Below are 18,910 nucleotides of genomic sequence, written 5' to 3'. Positions count from 1 at the left end.
AAACATGGATCTACAAAAAGGCATGAAGAGCACCATAAATGCTAAATACATAGCTAGATATGTAAGGTTTTTAAATTATTATTTAAATCTCTTTAAAAGACCATAGACTGTTTAAAAAATGATTACAGTGTAATGTGGTGCTTTATAATATGTAAAGTTAAACATTTGATAACAGCAGCAGAAAGACTGGAGGGGAGAAGTGAAAGTACAATTGACCCTTGAACAACATGGGGGTAAAGGACACTGACAGCTCACACAGTCGAAAATCTGTGTATAACTTGACTCCCTCAAAATTTAACTACTAATAGCCTACTGCTGACTAGAAGCCTTACTGATTACATATCAATTAACACACATTTACTATGTTATATGTATTAATACTGCATTCTTATAAATAAAGTAAGCTAGAGAAAAGAAAATGTTATTAAGAAAATCACAAGGAAGAGAAAATACATTTACAGTGCTTATTGAAAAAAATCTGTGTATAAGTGGGCCCACGCAGTTCAAATCCATGTTGTTCAAGGGTGAACTGTGGACTACTAAAGGTTCCCATCCAGTAAGCACTCACTGCAGTGTCACATTGGAATGGCTGATTAATAAGTATGACCCCCAACTCTATCTGGATTCTGCCATTCCCACAAAAATCGCTTTTTCTAAATGATTCCTTTATTCAACAAAATTTTACTGAGGAGAAATGCAATGGACGGAATGTTTGTGTCCCTCAAAATTCTTATGTTGAAATCCTAACTCTCGAGGTTATATGATATTAGGTGAAGCCGTTGGGGGTAATTAGGTCATGAGGGTGGAGCCCTCATGAACGAGATCAGTGCCCTTATAAAAAGGACTCCCGAGAGCTCTCTCTTCCTCCTAACTGCTCTGTGAGGGTAAGAGAAGTCTGCAACCCAGAAGAGGGCCCTCACCAGAACCAGACCATGCTGGAACCGGTATCTTGAACTTCCAAAACTGTGAGGCTCTAGCCTCCCAAACTGAGAAATCAATTTCTGTTGTTTATAAAGCCACCCAGTCTATAGTGCTTTTTAAAGCTGCCCAAACTGACTACGACAGGATCTGTATGTGCCTCCAATGTGACTTGATTTAAAGTTGATATCATATCTGAAAAGGCACTATAACTGCAGTAACAAACACATGTGAAAGCAGCCATGAACCCTAACCTACAGACAGAATTCTCAGGATGAAAAAGAATACCATTCTGGAGAAATGTGCTTGGTAGGGCCCTCAGGCAAGAAGCCAGGCATTCTTCATTCAGATAGTACTAAATCCATCTGTAGACAGAGATAAGTAGGCATTGGAAAATAAATGGGGGGAGAAGGGCTTTCTCCTGCAACGTCCCCCAGCACCTAAGAGTCCATCCCTCTCTTTGCCTCAGGGAGGCACACACACTCTCTGCCAGGGCCCAGAAGTCTTCATCAGCATTCTCAGGATGAAGAAGAATCCAGCATCTCCAGGGCAGCAGGGAGAGGCTCCTAAAGGAAGAATCCACTCTGAGTTCAATCTGACAAAAGAGCTCTGGGTTCGCACTCCTTTTCCTGAATGGCAGATCTTTCTGTTATACTGAAATATGTTGAGAGCCAGTCACTGTTACTGAGCCAGGGGATATAACTTGGTAAGCCTTTCACCCCACACCCCACCTGAGGCCCCCAGGACAACAGAGCCCTTAGCACAATGGCTCTGAACTGGGCACAGAACCTGGGTGCCTCACACACACCTGGGTTGCTCAGCCAGAAAATCACTAGGGGCAATGAATGAAAATGAGGCTATGCAATAAACCTGACAAGCTCAGTGGGGGGCCACATGGCAGGCCTGACCCACTGAGTGGGTCAGTAACTACACAGGTCAGTCTGGTCAGAAATTCCTAACTGGGCAGGTCATAGCAGGCAGTCAGATCCCAGGCCTACAGATTCCTTAGCAAAGGTCAGTCTTTACTTTAAGTGAGCTATGTCCATTGTTCTTACGCAACCAGGGCAACATACCTTTGAAATACCAGACTAATTTCCTTTTTCTACTCCTTGAAGGCACAACCATAGGCACCAGAGCACAGAACCCCTCATTGTTGTTATCTTGTTCCCCACATACCATCTCTGTGTGCTGCAAGCATTAATTATTAACTATCCTGTATCCTCCAATGTTAAAGATGCATATGTTTCTCCATTTTGGTTTTTATCCAGTCCCAGAAATTTTCCCACTTTGTTTCCTCTCACCTCTTTAATCTACCACCAATGGATTTCATGTAACCCTCCTTACATCTCCTCCTTTGATTACAATGTGTAAAATAAACTGCAAAATTGCCATTCTCTGGAGCATATTCTTAATCCATTGAGCTTTTGCTTCCTGACAATTGTCATCAGTTGTCTCAAATAAACTTTTAAGAAACTGTCACACACAAAAAAATGCCATTGCTTCCATCACCATTTTCTCTATATCCATACAAATATTTGGAAACCAACCCTAATGTGCTCCATGTACCAGATCAGGATAGCTTAGTAGACAGTCATGTGATGGTTGGCACAAGTCTGCCACTGGCCTGGATGCCTCAGGCAACCTCTCAGAACTCCTCATCTACAAAATGAAGGAGGTAGACCAGATGATTTCCAAGATCCTTTCTGTGATTCTGGTAATGTTGGAAAAGTTGTTACTATGCTATTTAAGTCTTAGATATTGAGACACTAAGAAAATATAATGACAGATACCTCTAGCATCTGTGTGTCACAAAATACTCTCAAAATAATCCGAACCATTATTTTCAATGATGGCCATTCTTTCCCTCTCAAGTTATGATTCAGGTTTTATGAAAATCAGCTGATTACCAATTGCCAACTCCCAACACTGCTTACCAATATATATATTTTTTAATTGAGGTAACATTGGTTTAGAACATTATGTAAGTTTCAGGTGTACAACATTATAATTCGACATCTGTACACATTACAATGTGCGTCCCACAAAAGGTCTAGTTTCCATCTCTCACCATACAATTGACCCCTTTTATCCATTTCACCCTTCTCCCACTCCCAATAGTTTCTTTAAACAGAGTACTTACCATGATTCTTAACTATCTTAAATCAGAAAGATGATTTTAATCTCAGTTCTCAATAAGATAATAATGTACATTTGTAAAGCATACAATTTTAGGAAATTTTATCTAAAGGATTTCTGGAATTCCTAAAGAAAATACATCTATTTTAGAAAGAAAATTCTAAGGAATTATGGAAAATAGCATAAAATTGTCAAGTAACACCTTTCTCCCTCAACACACAGTAATACATTCTGGCACAAAGCACTTTTAGATGCAATATTATCATCAGAGTTGCATATTTAAACTACAACTTGGGGGCAGATGTATGAGCTAATTTGCCAGGGACAACGTTCGACCAGCACCCTCAGAAAGAGATTACTAACTTCCTGTTTTAAGTACAGTCATCATCTCTATGCCAGCAGAGAGAAATTAAGAAAGTTGTGATTTGTGGGTAGTGCTTCAAGTATCTGAAAAACAGAACCTTGCTGGCATTTAACTCATAAATGTCACATTGCCTGTTTTAAACCAAAAAACAAAATAATAAAATAAAATAAAAAAAAATAAAATAAAACAAAACAAAACAAAACAAAACAAAATAAAGCAACTGAAAAGCTCCAGCATCTTCAACTGAAAGAAGCATTTTTAACCTTTGCTTACTTAATTCCTGGCTTTGAAAAATCTAATGCCTAATCTTTATCATTTCACAATGTGCCCTGGCCCCAAAGAATAATTAGGCATTCTTCTCAAAGTTTTTAAATATTTCTTCCATGGAGAAACAAATAATTGTCAGTTAGCTACCCTATAATGGACATATGAAAATAGAAGTACAGCCCTGCTTTATCCAAATATGTTTTCCTACAAAGTTTAAGGGAAAAACTCTACAAGTTTTTTTTTTTCCTTCGGTGCTCCAAAAGATTAGAGTGTAAACACAAACTCAACAAACCTACAATTAGCATTTCTAATAGCAAACAATGTGCAGTGTAATCTTACATCAATTAACAAAAAATTATATATTCACAACACTTCCTGAGTGGCCACTATGTATAAAGCTATCTGATGTAGAAGTTAAAAAGATGAATAGATTGAACATTGATTTGTATGTAGAGCCTTGCAATGGCATTCGTTTTGGGGATTTAACAAGTGAAAATAAAAAACAACCCTTAATGGTTATCCGTCCCCTGAGGCTCCCCCTGATGTACGAGGAGCCGCTCAAAGGCAGCTAAAGGTTGAGGACGCAATATCGCATCGCGCCAGGAACCTATAAGCTACAACCCCAAATCCAGGCAGTACAATCAGTCTGTCGCCTTCTAAGACCTAGAAAAACACTGAGCAGCAAATACACAAGCATCCTCAGGAATAAATCAACAGAAATATTAAGTGTGTGGAAGGGGTTATGGTTGGGGTTTTGGGAGAGAAAAGCAGAGAGGAGGGAAAAGAATGTTTACTTTTATTTGTTTAAAGCAGAATTTCCACAGTAGAGCCCCAAATTAAAAGTCTGCCTTTACATACTGACCCATGAAAGTTCTCATTTGATTTCAAAAACTTGGGTTTTATGTTTTATGTTTTATGCTTCTTTTAATCACCAATTGAGATTAATAATTTTGGTCATACTTTACTATCTGCCAGATAGTCTTTATACACCAAAGACAGCACAACCAGAGCGTCCAATCCAAAATCCAAAGCATCTGGTGGACATATGTTACACCCAATTTTCTCTCAGAAAAAGAAAACAATTCATAAACTATCGTTAAGTACCAGCCAGTACACATCACTAGTATACCAAATGCCAGGTGAGTTAAACAAAGTTGAATTTGAAGGAAACTTTCTATGTGACTATTTATCCATGAACTGAAAAACTGACAGCCAATTAAATTCTCTATTGCTATTTTAGTTGTCATGTGTTTGATGCTACCACTTCAATAAGAGCGATGATTCCTTAACACTACTGGTGATATTTGGTTAGTTTTCACTATGGGCCAGAAGAACCCATAGTAAACAACCAGAGAGTTAGGTCCTAACAGCATTCCCATATTACAGTTAAGGAAACCACTTTGGCAAATTATTTAATCTGTGTGCCTCGGTTTTCTCATCTCTAAAATGGAACTAATAATAATACTATTATTAGGAGTAAATGAAAGCACTTAAAATAATGCCTGACACATAACAAACTGCACATGCATCAGCTATCATTATTGTGTCTACATTTTCACAACTCATAGGACAATTCTTTTTCCTAAGCCCTTTTATGCATCTTTAGTGGGAGTAAAAATGATTTAAAAGAAAATGTCTGGAGGACTAAGCTGCTATAGAATACTTGACAAAGGCCTTAAAGTATTCATATTCCTTAATCCTTAATCTAGCCATTCTCGGGAATAATCAGAGTTGTACACAAAGATCTCTACATGAGGCCATTCATCAGGTTATTGACAATGCCGAAAACCACCCAAGTATCCAACCAGAATTAAGTAGTACGTGGCATGCACATAAAATGGAATGTGCTGCATCTATTAAAAATTAAATGTATTAATAGTTATAGAGACAGTGAAAAAAAAGCAGTGGTTGCCAGGGGTTGAGGGAGGGAGGTATCAACAGGTGGAGCACACAGCATTTTTAGGGCAGTGAAACTACTCTGTATGATAGCATAATGGTGGCTATATGCCATTAGATACGTATTTGTCATGGAGCGTACAACACCAAGAGCAAACCATATAACATCAACTATGGGCTTTGAGTGATGATGATTTGTCAACGTAGGTTTGACGATTGTAACAAATGTCCCACTCTGGGGTGGGTGCTAATAGAGGAGGCTGGGCTTGTTTGGGGGAAGAGGGTATATGGGAAATGTCTGTACTTCCTGCTCAGTTTTGCTGTGAACCCAAAACTGCTCTAAAAAACAAAATCTATTTAACAAATGACATTTAGGAGAATAATCAATGACAAAAGAATAGTCATGATATTTTGCTGAGTAAGAGAAAGCAATCTGTAAAAACTGAAAAAAAATATCCAAATGTTAAAATTTAGCTTTTAGACGCAGTATTATATGTCATTTTAAAATACACTTTTCTATGTTTGTAAATGTTTCTACAACAAACTTGTATCACTTTCAATACAGGTGAAATTTTTAGGACTTTCCTTCAAGACGTCACCCAGTTTTCAATTCAAAGTTACTGAAAAGAGGCGTATATGTTAAATAGGAAAGAAACAATCACTGACATGAACTGACACTTCTAATATTTCCATACACCTAAAGAAACCTCACCAATTACTTAAAATCCTGTATCTTTGAGATATTATGCATTTATTCCATGCATATTTTATTGAGCACCCATCCTAGGTCCTGGGAATACAGCAGCCTAAGCTAGACACTGACAACAAATAAAGATATGTGGGAGATGTTCTCAGATTGGGATGCACTTGGGAGGAGGGGTGGATGTACTTGAATGGCGTGCAGGGGAGAACCTCTAACATTCAAGCTGACACAGGAAAGGTCAGCAGGAGCCCATCCGGCAAAGCATCGGGGAAAGTGTTCTAAAGAAAAGCAAAGACCAAGTGCCAAAACCCAAAAGTGGAAATAACCCAGGTTTATTTAAAGAACAGCAAGGAGGCCAGTGGGGCTGGTCATCAGTGAAAGCAGGGTCTTAACAACTCTGCATCTAAAAATGCCTTGAGGCTACTAAATAATTATTATAGAAAATGATTGGGTAAGAGTCCAGGCTTCAGGGCCAGACATGCCAGGTAGGAATCCAGCTTGGTCACTTTACTATAAATGGATTGTGAGCTGGTCACCTCCTCTCTGGACCATGGCCTCCTCGTCTGTAACATGGAAGTAACAGTATCTACTGCAAGAGCAGCTGCAAGGCTTTAAACAAGAGGATAGTCATCTCAAACGTTTAGGAGAATGCTTGGCAGACAACACGTGTTGAATAGTACCTAGTGGTCTTAAAAGTGCTCTTTAAGGAATTAAAAAAACAAAAATCTCCTAGAAATTTCACTGTGTTTAAGCCACATCAATATAAATAGTCTATATCCTAGCTGACCTGATGCTTTTTCAGTTCTACGTCATATCCAGAAATTCTATTATATGTTATTTTGTCAAGAAAAACCAATGGATCCCCAGCCCCAACCCTCTGGTCCCAAGGAAGATGAGAGGGGAATGCCGTTCAGGGTCTTTCTTCGATCCTCACTCTCCTTGAGTTTTCTATAATATTTGTGATAGCCCATTTCTCTTCCTAGAAATTCTTTCCTCTCTTGACCTGGGGACATGACTGTCCTTCACCTCTTTATCTAACTGTTCCTTCTCTACCTCAGATTTCTCCTATTCTTCCCACCCCCTAAAAATGTCATTAGATCCTCAATTTTATCCATGCCCCTCTTACCCACAAGACCTCCTCAGATACTTCCCATTTTCTAGAGGTTCTCACAGAACTAAATCACATTCTTAATGTGACACCTCATTATACTTCATATTGTACTAAATTATAACACATCTTATCTTCCCCATTGGATGGGCAGGTTCTTGAGAGCAGGATCCACAGCTTAATCCTCCTTTTCCCTTAAGACCTAACAAAAATCTCTTGAACACAGTCATTGCTATAAGTAACTAAGTGGGTATGCATATAAAATACTTTTAACAGATTATTAACATTAAAACAGAGCCTTGCAAATACTGTTGGCAGTTTTCTTATCTTTGTAAATTAGCCTCTGATTTGTAACAAGGCATAAGAGACATTTACTGTGTTTACATTTTACATAAGTCTTCCAATTAATGAACATTAATATGTTTAATTTTCAATTAATATGCTAAAAATAATAACTGCTTACACTTACATAGCACTTACTATGTGCCTGTTCTAAGCAACGCATATGCATTAACTCACTCTATCCTCCCAACAACCCTTTGTGGTAGGTACTGTTTTTTATATTTTTCATCTCACAAATGAGATTAAGGAAGGCAGAGAGGGGTTAAATGATTTATTCAAGGTCATACACTGGACAAAGAGAAGCCAGGACTGGAACCCACACAGCCTCAGTCCCGGTATGTGCTTATAATCCTAAACCTGACCGAAATAGCCATTCGCTAGAAACATCTAATTCTATTATACGTAAGCATTTTTGAATTTCTTTAGAACTTGCTATTCGTAAATAATATACTTTTTCTGTAATATAAACAAATATATCTGTTTTAACCACATCAAAGTTCTGGGTAAAGTACACACATACAATGTACTGATGCATATTTCATAATGTCAATTTTGCATTACATTTTTACAACATTCTAAGTTACTTTTTATGCTATGTCTGAATGTTTAAAGGTGTTACCAGTCTAACATGGAATATTTTTGACTAACTATCTTGGGACATTTATATTTCCATGTAGACTTTTCTGTATTCTGTATCAATTTTTAAATTCAAAAAAGTAAACATTTTCATAAATATGTAGCATAAATTATACTAATGCTACTTAGCCCTAGGTGTTACAGAGGACAGCCACAATAATGTTATAATCTTGTTGAAAACGACAATTTAATATGTTGTTTTTAAAGACTATGTTTAGTCTTAGTTTCTTACCACTAGAAATTAATCTCTACTATTACAAAGTTTGCTTAATTCTCGGATATTGTTCAACTTAAAAATTTTAGGTTAATAAATCCAAACAGAGTGATGGAGAAATATAGTATTAACATGCAAAGCAAACTTTTAATCAACAAATTTCTTAAAATGTTATTAGCCACTTCTAGTAGACCTGATTTCTCAGCAGTTAATTTTTAAAGAAATTGTTTTGGTCTTCACCTGATCAAAAGTAAAACCATCCAAGTGCTCAAATCCTATCAACTTTAACTATAAAAATTATCTTCCCAAACCATTTTTTGTCCTTTTTAAGAGTATGAATCTAATGTACATATCTTAGACTCTCGTCCCTTGTGCTTTGCTGTTCCCTCTGCCAGGAAAGGATCTGCACCCAGATTTTTTCACAATCTGTCCTTGCCCATCACTCAGGCTCAGCTCAAAGGTCTCCACCTAGATAGCAAGGCCATGCCTGGCCAGTCCACCCAAAGAACTCACTCTCAGCGTTTGAATTGTGCCCACAAGAAAGTTATGTTGAAAACCTAAGCCCTAATACCTCAGAATATGACCTTATTTGGGAATAGGGTTGTTGCAAGGTAATTAGTTGAGATACGGTCATTCTGGAGTAGGGTCAGCCCTTATCCCTGATAACTGGTGTCCTTATATGGGAACGAGGAGACACAGAGACTCCTTTGTGAAGAAATCTTTGTGAAGGAGGAAGCGATTGGAGATATACTACCACAAGCCAAGGAATTCCTGGGGCTGCCACAAGGTATCAAAGGCAAGGAAGATCCATCTTGATTTTGGACTTCTAGCCTCCGGCACTGGGAGGGAATACATTTCTATGGTTTTACACCACCCAGTTCATGGTACTTTCTTAAGGCAGCCTACCAAACTACTACACCCACCACCACCGCGAGCAACTGCTCTTGCCCCATCAGTCACTTTACCGCTGTCATCGCCCTTAATAGTATCTAAAACAGCAGTGTACTTTTACGGAGTGCCTCCCTTCATTAGAATGCAGTTCTATGACAGCAGGGGCCTTTTCTGACTTCAAAGCACAGAGACTGGCACATAGTACATGCTCAGGAAATATTTCATCAAATAAACTGATGATTCTGAGAAAGATAATAGGATTTAAGAATGTCAGAATGATAACTTCCAATATTCGGAACAACTATCAACCCTCCTACAATCTAATAACAAAGTCTAATACCAGATTTATCTAGCATAGAGTGAGACTTTGTTCCACCTTAACTATCGGGCACTATCTAGAAAATGAATCTGGGAGCTAAAACAAAAAAGTTTCAGCAAAATGAGAGGCAAGAAGCATTCCTTACTCACCACTTCAAAGATGTGGCTGAAATCAAATTACCTTTTTGAACCAATGTTTCCTGTGTGTCAGGAAAGAAGGCTCATTTCGTGGAAGAGTGGCATGCAACGATGTCAGAAGCCTGATGGCAAACGGAAGGAGAAAGCAAAAGACCTTCAATACAAAAGAATAAAAAAGTGAAGAGTCAGAGCAGAATTCTGAGGTTATTTGGTGAAGGAGCAATTAGTGCCGCCCCACAGCCAAAGCCATCTTTATTGTGGGCATGAACAGTAACGGGCATTCTTAGTCTTGAGTCACCAGCATCACTTTAGGGGAGCTTTCTAGTATTGGGGTCTCTACATGCAACTTTTTAAAGTGAAGTGTATAAAACATTCGAGAGAAATTTCCATTGTTTTAAAAAAGGTTTGGAATTTAGTGGGAGAAAGGTTCATGTTGAATGGGGGTAAATGTCATTGTGGAGAACACTTCTTTCCTGGATGATACCAGAAAAATGAGGAGCCAAGGGCAGGGAAGGGTGCTCTGAGAGAAACAACAAGATGTCCAACGGAGTGGGTGCCTAAGGAGCTTTCAAGACAGAAAGGAACAGTAAAGAGGCCTGGCCCCTGAAAAAACGAGCTCCTTCAGCGCTTAAGGAGACAAAATGCACAAGGAGGCAACCCAAGGAAGACATACAGTGAAAGAGGGAACACGAAAAAGCTGCCGAGTTGGAGGACATAGTGTGCCATGGCATTTCCTGAAAGATGAGGTGTGATGGTGCTAGAAGGAATGTTCCAGGAGAAAGTGACTGGTATGGAAAGGGCAATGGCAGGGCAATGGGAACTGAGAGGGAACAAAAAGCCACTGCGTGGGGAAAGAGAAGGGCGGCACCCTAGGAAGCAGCCAGAGATGGGCTGACCTTAGTGACTGATGCCTGCTTTACCCCACATTGGTCAGAAATGAGGATTTCCTACTTAGACTTTCCACATAGAATAAACGAATTTTGAAAGAACCATAATGTTCTCTAGGATGCTATGTGAAGTAAGTCACACGGAGAAAGCCAAATACCATATAATCTCACTTATAAGTGGAATCTAAAGAACTGAATAAATGAGCAAACTAAACAGAAACAGTCTCAGAGACATAGAGAAAAAAACTGATGGTTGCTAGATGGGAGGGGGTGGGGATGAGGGAGAATGTGAGGGGATTAGAAAACACAAATTGGTATTCACAAGATTGCCACATAAAAATATGAAAGACAGTTGGGGAATATAATCAATATTGTAAAGATTTTGTAGGGTGTCAGATGGACACCTGTCTTATTAGGGAGACCACTTCAGGGATGATGTAGATGCCGGATCACTGCACTGTACACCTGAAGCTGAAGCTGAACAATGATGAATGTTAACTATAATTTAATGTACATACAGTCACGGGATATGGAGTACAGCACAGGGAATAGAGTCAATGGAACTGTAACAGCTGTATACGATGTCAGAGGGGTAACAGATTGGGGGAGGGGGGTTATCACTTTGTGAGGGGTGAAATGTCTATTACATTGTTTTGTATACCTGAAACAAATAAAAATGAAAAAGAATTAAAAAAAAACACCATAATGTTGATCATTTTTTTAAAAAGACTACTAAACATAATAAAATTGTATTTGTATTTGATTTCCAAGACACTTCTGAATTTTATAGTGCCACAGGGCGGGTTAGCATGAAATCAGTTATCACTGGACAAATCTACAGAAAAAATGTAGTTACTTTGGTTTTCTGGTTATTTATATTCTAGGTAAATGGAAATTCAATGCAATGATTTATAATTGTACTTTCTGTCTACATAGGACTTAATAGTTGTCTAAGTGTTTTCCCATACTAACGTGAAATGTGATCATTCCCATGACTATTTCACCCTCATTTAACAGATGAGGCTGCCAGAGGTTCCTCCTGGCCTTGGGTCAGCTGCTGGATAAGTGGAGAGGCTGGGAACAGAACCTGGGTAGCCATGATCCCTAGTCTAGAGCTCTTCTGTCAAATAAATACTGCTGCTCCGAAAACAAGTGTATCGTGATTAAAATTTTTAAAAAGTACCACAAGACAGCAGGGTATTTTCACAGAAGGATGCATTGAAAAAAAGAAGTGAAATGCATGGCAAGAAGAAGCAGTTTAGCACAATACTGTTATCAGAGGTACTTAATATATGCTACTAATCTCTTAAAAGAAATGTAGTTAAATGTTCACTCATGTCACATTAAACCTGCTCCTAAAATTCCAGTAGGAATTAGATACACTAGTGCATCCTGAAATTTAATGCATCCTGAAATTTCAACAGTCCTGGAAAGTTATGGAAAGGGTTTTCTAGATACTTCCACATGTCCTCCACAAAGCCAAGCTCCCAAAGGTCATTCCTCTTTTGTGATATCGAGCTTCTCTGACCTTTCCCCAGCCACCTCCATCAACCTTTGCTCTTTACCCACTTCGACACCTAAAGCTTTCTGTAGCACACTGCTACAGGTTGCTGCCTATTTCTCCTAGTTTTCAAATAAATTTGCTTGAAAAAGAACATAGCCACTAAAATATCGGAACTTCCACAGAGAAAAGAGATGCATATTATTTACTTAATTCATTTATTAGGATACATATTTAATCCTAACTTCATGCCCAGAGGTTAAAAGAAAGAGACTAATGTAACATTTTCCCCTGTATACTTTGGCAGTGTTATTTCTGATTTAAAGCTACCAATTCCAAATGAAGGGCTATGTCTGTTAACTTTGGATAAATAGGTATTAATGACAATAATTAAACGATTTTGATTTCTTTTAAGGAATATTATTTTGCAGCACGATACCTCTGATCATCACCAAGTTTTTCCTTTTCTTCAGTATAACTCAATTATTGATATCATTGCTTAGTAAATTCATATCAGTATATAATTAGTCTTCCCAAAGCTATGACCTACCAACCATTAAGTTGCCACCTCGGCTTTCTCTGTCTTACTATTCCATACCTTAATATTTGGTAGCCCTTTGTGGACTCCAGGAGGACAAAGGCACAATGAAACAATCATTCTTATGAAAGCACGTGTTTAAGAGTAGAATACCATGAAAGGTTTTGGAAGTTATCATAAAAGTACTCCAAGGAATGGGTATTTCAAGGGACGAAGGGGATAATTGCATCTACAAAAGAAGGGGGGTAGAAGAGATTGGTGATTCCCAGAACAAGCTCCCCAAACTATGGCCATTTTTAAAAACTGTAGATTCCTAGACACCATCTCAAACCTCAGGGGTAGCAGAGGATCTCAAGGCTGTGACCCATAAAATAACATTTTCTCTATTTTATCACTGTAAGCTGCATCTGATGGAGTTGGAGTAGCAATTAATACCATCTCCATTTCTGTGCTCTCCCAGGCCCAGGCTTCTGCTACTACCTTCTTCAATGCCTGTTCTCCATGAATGCTCATCCCCACCTAGGTCCTCATCAATGTCCCTTGGGTCTCCCTTCCGGAAAGATCAGTTAGCCGAAGGCAGGGCAGGGCAAGTGCAGAGATCCAAGGTGTGCTAACTCTGTCCCAAAGAGCAGCCGCTTCCAGTGTCCCTCCTTCCTGAACTTGAGCCTGTCAGGGCAGCAGTGACGGTGAGTCTTTATGGGACTCAACGATGCAAGGGAATACTACTGGTTACAACTAGTCAACATTCTTCATCAGTACAAGTAAACCTCAAGAAATTTAAAAATTATCTTGGTCTGAATAGATACTATGTTCACATATAGAAAATTGTAAACAGTAGTAAAAGAGTGTACTGATGTCTTTCCCATCCCCACTCCAACCACCCAGTTCTCTTCCCCAGAGGCAATCACTATTGCCAGTTTCCTGGATCACCGTCCAAAGATAGTCATAACATACAAGCGCAAACACATTATCTATAGACTCCTATTTCACACCAATGGCCATATACTACTCTATACCTTGGTTTGTTCCCTGCCAGTATCTTAGAGATCATTCCACATCAGCAAATACAGAATGATCTCATTCCTTTTCGCAGCTACCTAGTTTTATTTCTGCTCCTAATTTATGTAACCAATCCCATACTGTTAGATGTTTAGCTTTCTCTAAACCTTTGGACATTACAGACAATACTGCAATGGATGTTGTGCAAATTCATTTTGTGATGTACAAGTATTTCTGTAGAAACATTTCTTAGATTTCCTGGGGTGAGAAGGTAGGTAAATTTTTAATTTGGGAAGTATTTCCAAACTCCTACATTGTTGCTGGATCATTTTGTACCCCTACCAACAATATATGAGCCTGTCAGTTTCCCCAAAGCCTTGTTAATACCCCAAGGTATTAACCAACATCAAGATCTTTGCCAATTTAATAGGCTAAATAGTTTAAAATTGTATTCCTCATATCCTGAGTTGAGCATAATCTCTTATTTGTAAGTGCCATTTGTAATTCCTTTTCTGTAAAATGTTTGTCCATTGCCTTTGCCCATTTCTTAGACTAACGGTCATTTTTCTTGGTACATAGGACCTCTTTGGATATTAAAGAGTTACTCTTTCTCTGTAACACATGTTGTAAAAAGTTTTTTTCCTGGTGTGTGATGTTTATCTACTTTACACATACCATCTTTTCTTAAATGGAGTTTAATTTATCAATCTTTTATCTTATGCCTTCTGTATTCTTCAAAAATTTTGAAAGCTTTTTCTTTTTAAGTGTAGAGATAGGTATTTTCCCTAATAGCTGATCTCCACAAACCTGTAGATTTATGCTTTTATTTCCTTTGTTGGCACTTATTGAAATGAGGCTAGAAGACAAGCTGAGATATAATATCCATATACTTCCTGCCTAGACCTTCCCATTCCATTACCCTGAGCTCCAGTGGATTTTGCTTTCCTTTTCCCTTCCTTTCTTCATGGAATTTCACATGAACCCTACATTTGCGTGGCCTACCTTGCAGATCATACTCTTTTTATTGTTCTGGCTTCAATCTGAAGTTTATTGCAATCAAATAGAATTTCATTAATGTCTTTTCATAATCAACATGTCATTCAAACTGGGCTACTTTTTCAATTCTAGGGAAATTATACAACAGAAACTATTCAGATTGTTGCTTGACGGAGTGAGAATATGCAAGAACTTGTCTAGCTGCTACAAATAAAAAGAAAGCAAAAATGTTATCTTAATTTAAAATAAAATCAGACTTTAGATTTGATCTCCAGAAATGACATGTGACAAAAACTTTTTACTTTGATGTTCCTTTAGGTATTCTATTCTTAAAACTTCAGTAGTTGATAACAGTTTGCTACTTGTGCCAACGTATTATGTATTTAAAATATCAATGTACCTTTTTCGAATTTATGAAACTTAAGCAGTGGTTTGGGAGATGGGAAATAAAGCTATTGCTGGAAATTGAGGCCAGGTTTATTTTAGGTTTGATTTTTGGAAAAAAAAGAAGATTCTAAAAATATAGTACTGTTGTTCTCTCTCCTACTTCCACACTCTTTTCAAAAGGTGGATGGGTCTGTCTCAAGAGCTACAGTGAGAATTGCCTCCATAAGATGCAAGATAAAAAAGTAAAAGTTAATATTCTACTTTTGACTCAATTCTCTCTATACTTTGATTTTCTCTCCTATTAGCATATGGAAAGAGAATGACAAAGGAAGAGATAAAAAAGCATACAGTGCAAGATAATTTAATTTTTCTCTATCCTTTCCTGTCCATGGAGTTAAAAGACAAAGCTATGGTTATCAAAATAACAAAGAGCAAAGAATTTTAAATACTGATACTTGTAGTGTTTATTCTTCTTATCATGCCCCTGAAAACAAAGTTTTTCCTCTAAAGACCTAAGAAAATTTAAAAATATATGTATGATTTCATGTTCTATACCAGCTGCTAAAGAAGGAGAATGATAGAGATGAAGCTTAAAATTGCACTACAGAGGTTTCTATTGGGTCATTTTCTCATTCACCTACTCATAATTAGGGAAGAGCTTTTATTTCCTGTTATCACCAACAGAAGTAAACTGCTTGGCACATTATCTCCTACCTATATTTGCACATGGGGCTAGTGCCACACTGGGGAAGTCTCTGGGCCTTAGTTTTCCCACCTGGAAAACGGGAGGGGTTGGAATAGAAGATTTTTAAAACTGCTTTCAGCTCTAACACCTTATGAATCTAATATAAAGGTCATTCAAGCATCAGCACATTAAACAAATATAAGTGTTTCTACTATTTGGGTATTTTCTTCAGATGAGTATATTTCATAAATTGACATATAGCTTTCTTGAACAGAAAAACAAAATCCATCATATCTAAAGGAGATCATTTTTGGGTCTTAATCATGAATTCTTTGTACTCAAGTCTCATAACACAGGTGAAACATCCTCAAATGACAATGTGGCAATATTTTACATCTCTCTAACTCAGTGATCCCTTAGACAGTCCTAGATATTAAGCTACTTGGTTGGGTTGACCTTCTTTCTAGCTCTGTCTTCTGTCAGCTTACTATTTAGATTTTCTGAGACACTGGCTCTATCAGAACGAATTCCCTTTTTACTTTTTTCCAAATGAAAGACTCTCATCGCAATCAGCAGCCTCCTCAGTAGGGGCCCTGCCTTGGGTCTCCAGCCCTCCATACACATGCAAGTCCATCAGTTCCCTAGACATGTTTATGAATCCTTTGAGTGGTTCACTGTTGGAAAATTTCACATGGCTTCTTCCACTTCTGTTCATATCATTTCCTCTGTCTGTTATGGCCTTCCTCTTCTCAGCTAGGCTACTTCCTGCTCATCTTTCCTGTAAGTCTCTGCAATGAACCCTTGGCAACTCCGCTTACACATAGCAACTGCTTCCTCATCCCTCAACTGTCACCTTGTGGGTCTTCTGGCACCGTAGCCTCTTCTGCCTTCTGATGACTCTGCATTGTCCTTATTTTGTTTTCCTTAAAATGTTAAAATTATCACTGATCCATGCATCACTTTTTTTTAATAAAATGGTTACTTATAAATGTACCACCAAACCCAAGTACTATATCATTACCACCAATAACTTACATCCACCTATATGTTCCTCCCCATGCCACCTCCTGGTTCCCCCAAAAGACAACTCCTATCCCAAGTTGTAAGTTCATCATTCTCTTGCTTAAAAAAAAAAAAAGTGTATTTCAACACACACATACACATACACACACACACAGAGACAAATGCTTGTTTGTATTTGACGATGTGTGTTTGCTTGTTTCCCTGGCTTGTGTAAATCAGTACAATTTTGGAAAATAATTTGGTAATATCTAGCAAGTTAAATATTCACATACCCTACAAATCAGAATTCTATGCTTTGGTATTTACCCAAGAGAAACACTTGCACATGTGCCCCAGGAAACAGGAATAATCAAAGCAGCACTCTGAAATTTTTTTAAATGGAAAAAGAAATGGCCATTGACAGGAGAACAGGAAGTATTTTGTGTTATAGACACGTAATGAATGAATCTCAGTGACATAATGTTGAATGGGGAAAAAAGTCCCAGAAGTCAACAGACAGAATGAGACATTTTTTTTTCAAGATTAAAAACGAACTACAAAAAAGGATTATAATTATTACTTACACTTCGCAGTAAAAAAAAAAAAAAAAAAAAAATCCTTACTTTGCCTTATCCTCCCAAACTAGACTACAAACTCTTAAGGGCAGGGACATCTTTTCATTATTATTCACATCTTCCACATGCCTAGACCAGTGTCTTGAACAGAGGGTACTCAATAAGTAATTATCCATTGAATGACTACTGAATGCGACCTAACCCTGGCATTTTAATAAAATTTAAATCTTCTCCCTCCTCCAACAGTTTCATGAATAAAGTCACATAAAACTTTTATCTACTTATGGATTAACCTAATCCTATTTCTGCAGTGGTACTAGCTATCTTCAAACACAAACATTTCATGCTGGAAAGATTTTACCTTTCTTCTTGGAGTAAAGTTAACTTAAGATTAAAGCAATCTAAGGATAAGAAAACTTAAACTATGTGATCCTGTAAAAGTCCCACAGAATCATTTCATACCATAACCAAGAGCCATCTGATAAACCATCATAATTTGAAACTGAAATATCCCAAAAGGAATGCATTTACTGAATGCATAACTGAGTTATCATCATCAAAACTGAAAATATGAGCAAAAACAGGATTTTTAGGTTTTCTAAAAGCAAAGATTTTAATTTCGAAATACTTTGTTTCTACTTTAAAAAAATATTTTTAGGGGGAAACACAAGAAATCCAGGGATAGAAGAATAATAGGAATAATATTCCACCAATCAGGGCCTTCCTTATAACCCAATGAGGGCTATGCATATTCTCTGTAGGTGATTATAGCCCAGTTATGCTGCAGCTTCCCTTCGACCTTGGGAACTCTGTTCACTCTGAGTTACAGTGAGGTCTTCTGTTTCATTTATTATTAGTCTTTGTATATCTGCAATGCTGTAGCATTCAATAGGAATACCAACATTGTGAGCTTGCAGTACCTAAAACTGTAGAAATGCTTCCAAAAAACAAAGTGGGGAGGGAATACAGCCAAGAGGAAAACAAAGTTAAGGATATTAAAAACGAACATTTTTAAATTTTACCTTTGACGAAAGACCACATTAATTAATCAGCTCTATGATGTGAAACCACCACTAGCATGAAAATTTTCAATTTAAGAAAAGACGTTCAAAAAATTATTTTATTTGGAAAATATCACAACTGAATATGATATACAATTTGCTAAAACTAGCCCAGCAATTTAAAATGGAAATTCTAATAGAGTAAAATTCTATAGGACTTTGCGTCCGGGAGAAAGAAATAATCCAGCAACCCAGTGGGTTCACTTAGTTTCGTGTCATTTGCTTCATGTCCATTATGTAATGCTTTCCCCATCTTTAGGTCTCTATGTTTAAGCTACCGTTCAGGTATGTCACAGAACTGCCACAAAATCAGTATAGGTAATAACTTTCAAGAAAGAAAGCTTAAAA

The 18,910-nt window shown here is 37.6% G+C and overlaps 1 protein-coding gene across 17 annotated transcripts in view; it reads right to left on the bottom strand.

Moving 5' to 3' along the window:
• OSBPL6 (oxysterol binding protein like 6) overlaps positions 1-18,910 on the bottom strand; it is a 184,098-nt gene that overhangs the window by 164,140 nt on the left and 1,048 nt on the right. For 5 of the 17 annotated variants that reach the window (XM_081052480.1, XM_081052488.1, XM_081052465.1 and 2 more), the window contains exon 2: positions 9,975-10,085. The exons of 9 other annotated variants lie outside the window; for them this stretch is intronic. The gene's annotated coding sequence lies outside the window, so the exon portion shown is untranslated. Of the gene's footprint in view, positions 1-9,943; positions 10,086-18,910 lie in introns of those variants that run through there. 3 more of the 17 variants (XM_081052485.1, XM_081052487.1, XM_081052463.1) reach the window with 2 other exon arrangements.

This window comes from Rhinolophus hipposideros (genome assembly GCF_964194185.1).
Source record: "Rhinolophus hipposideros genome assembly, chromosome: 6".
In the NCBI taxonomy this organism is placed as follows: domain Eukaryota; kingdom Metazoa; phylum Chordata; class Mammalia; order Chiroptera; family Rhinolophidae; genus Rhinolophus; species Rhinolophus hipposideros.
Note: the sequence above shows the minus strand (reverse complement) of the source record. Positions and strands in the feature narration are given on the sequence as shown.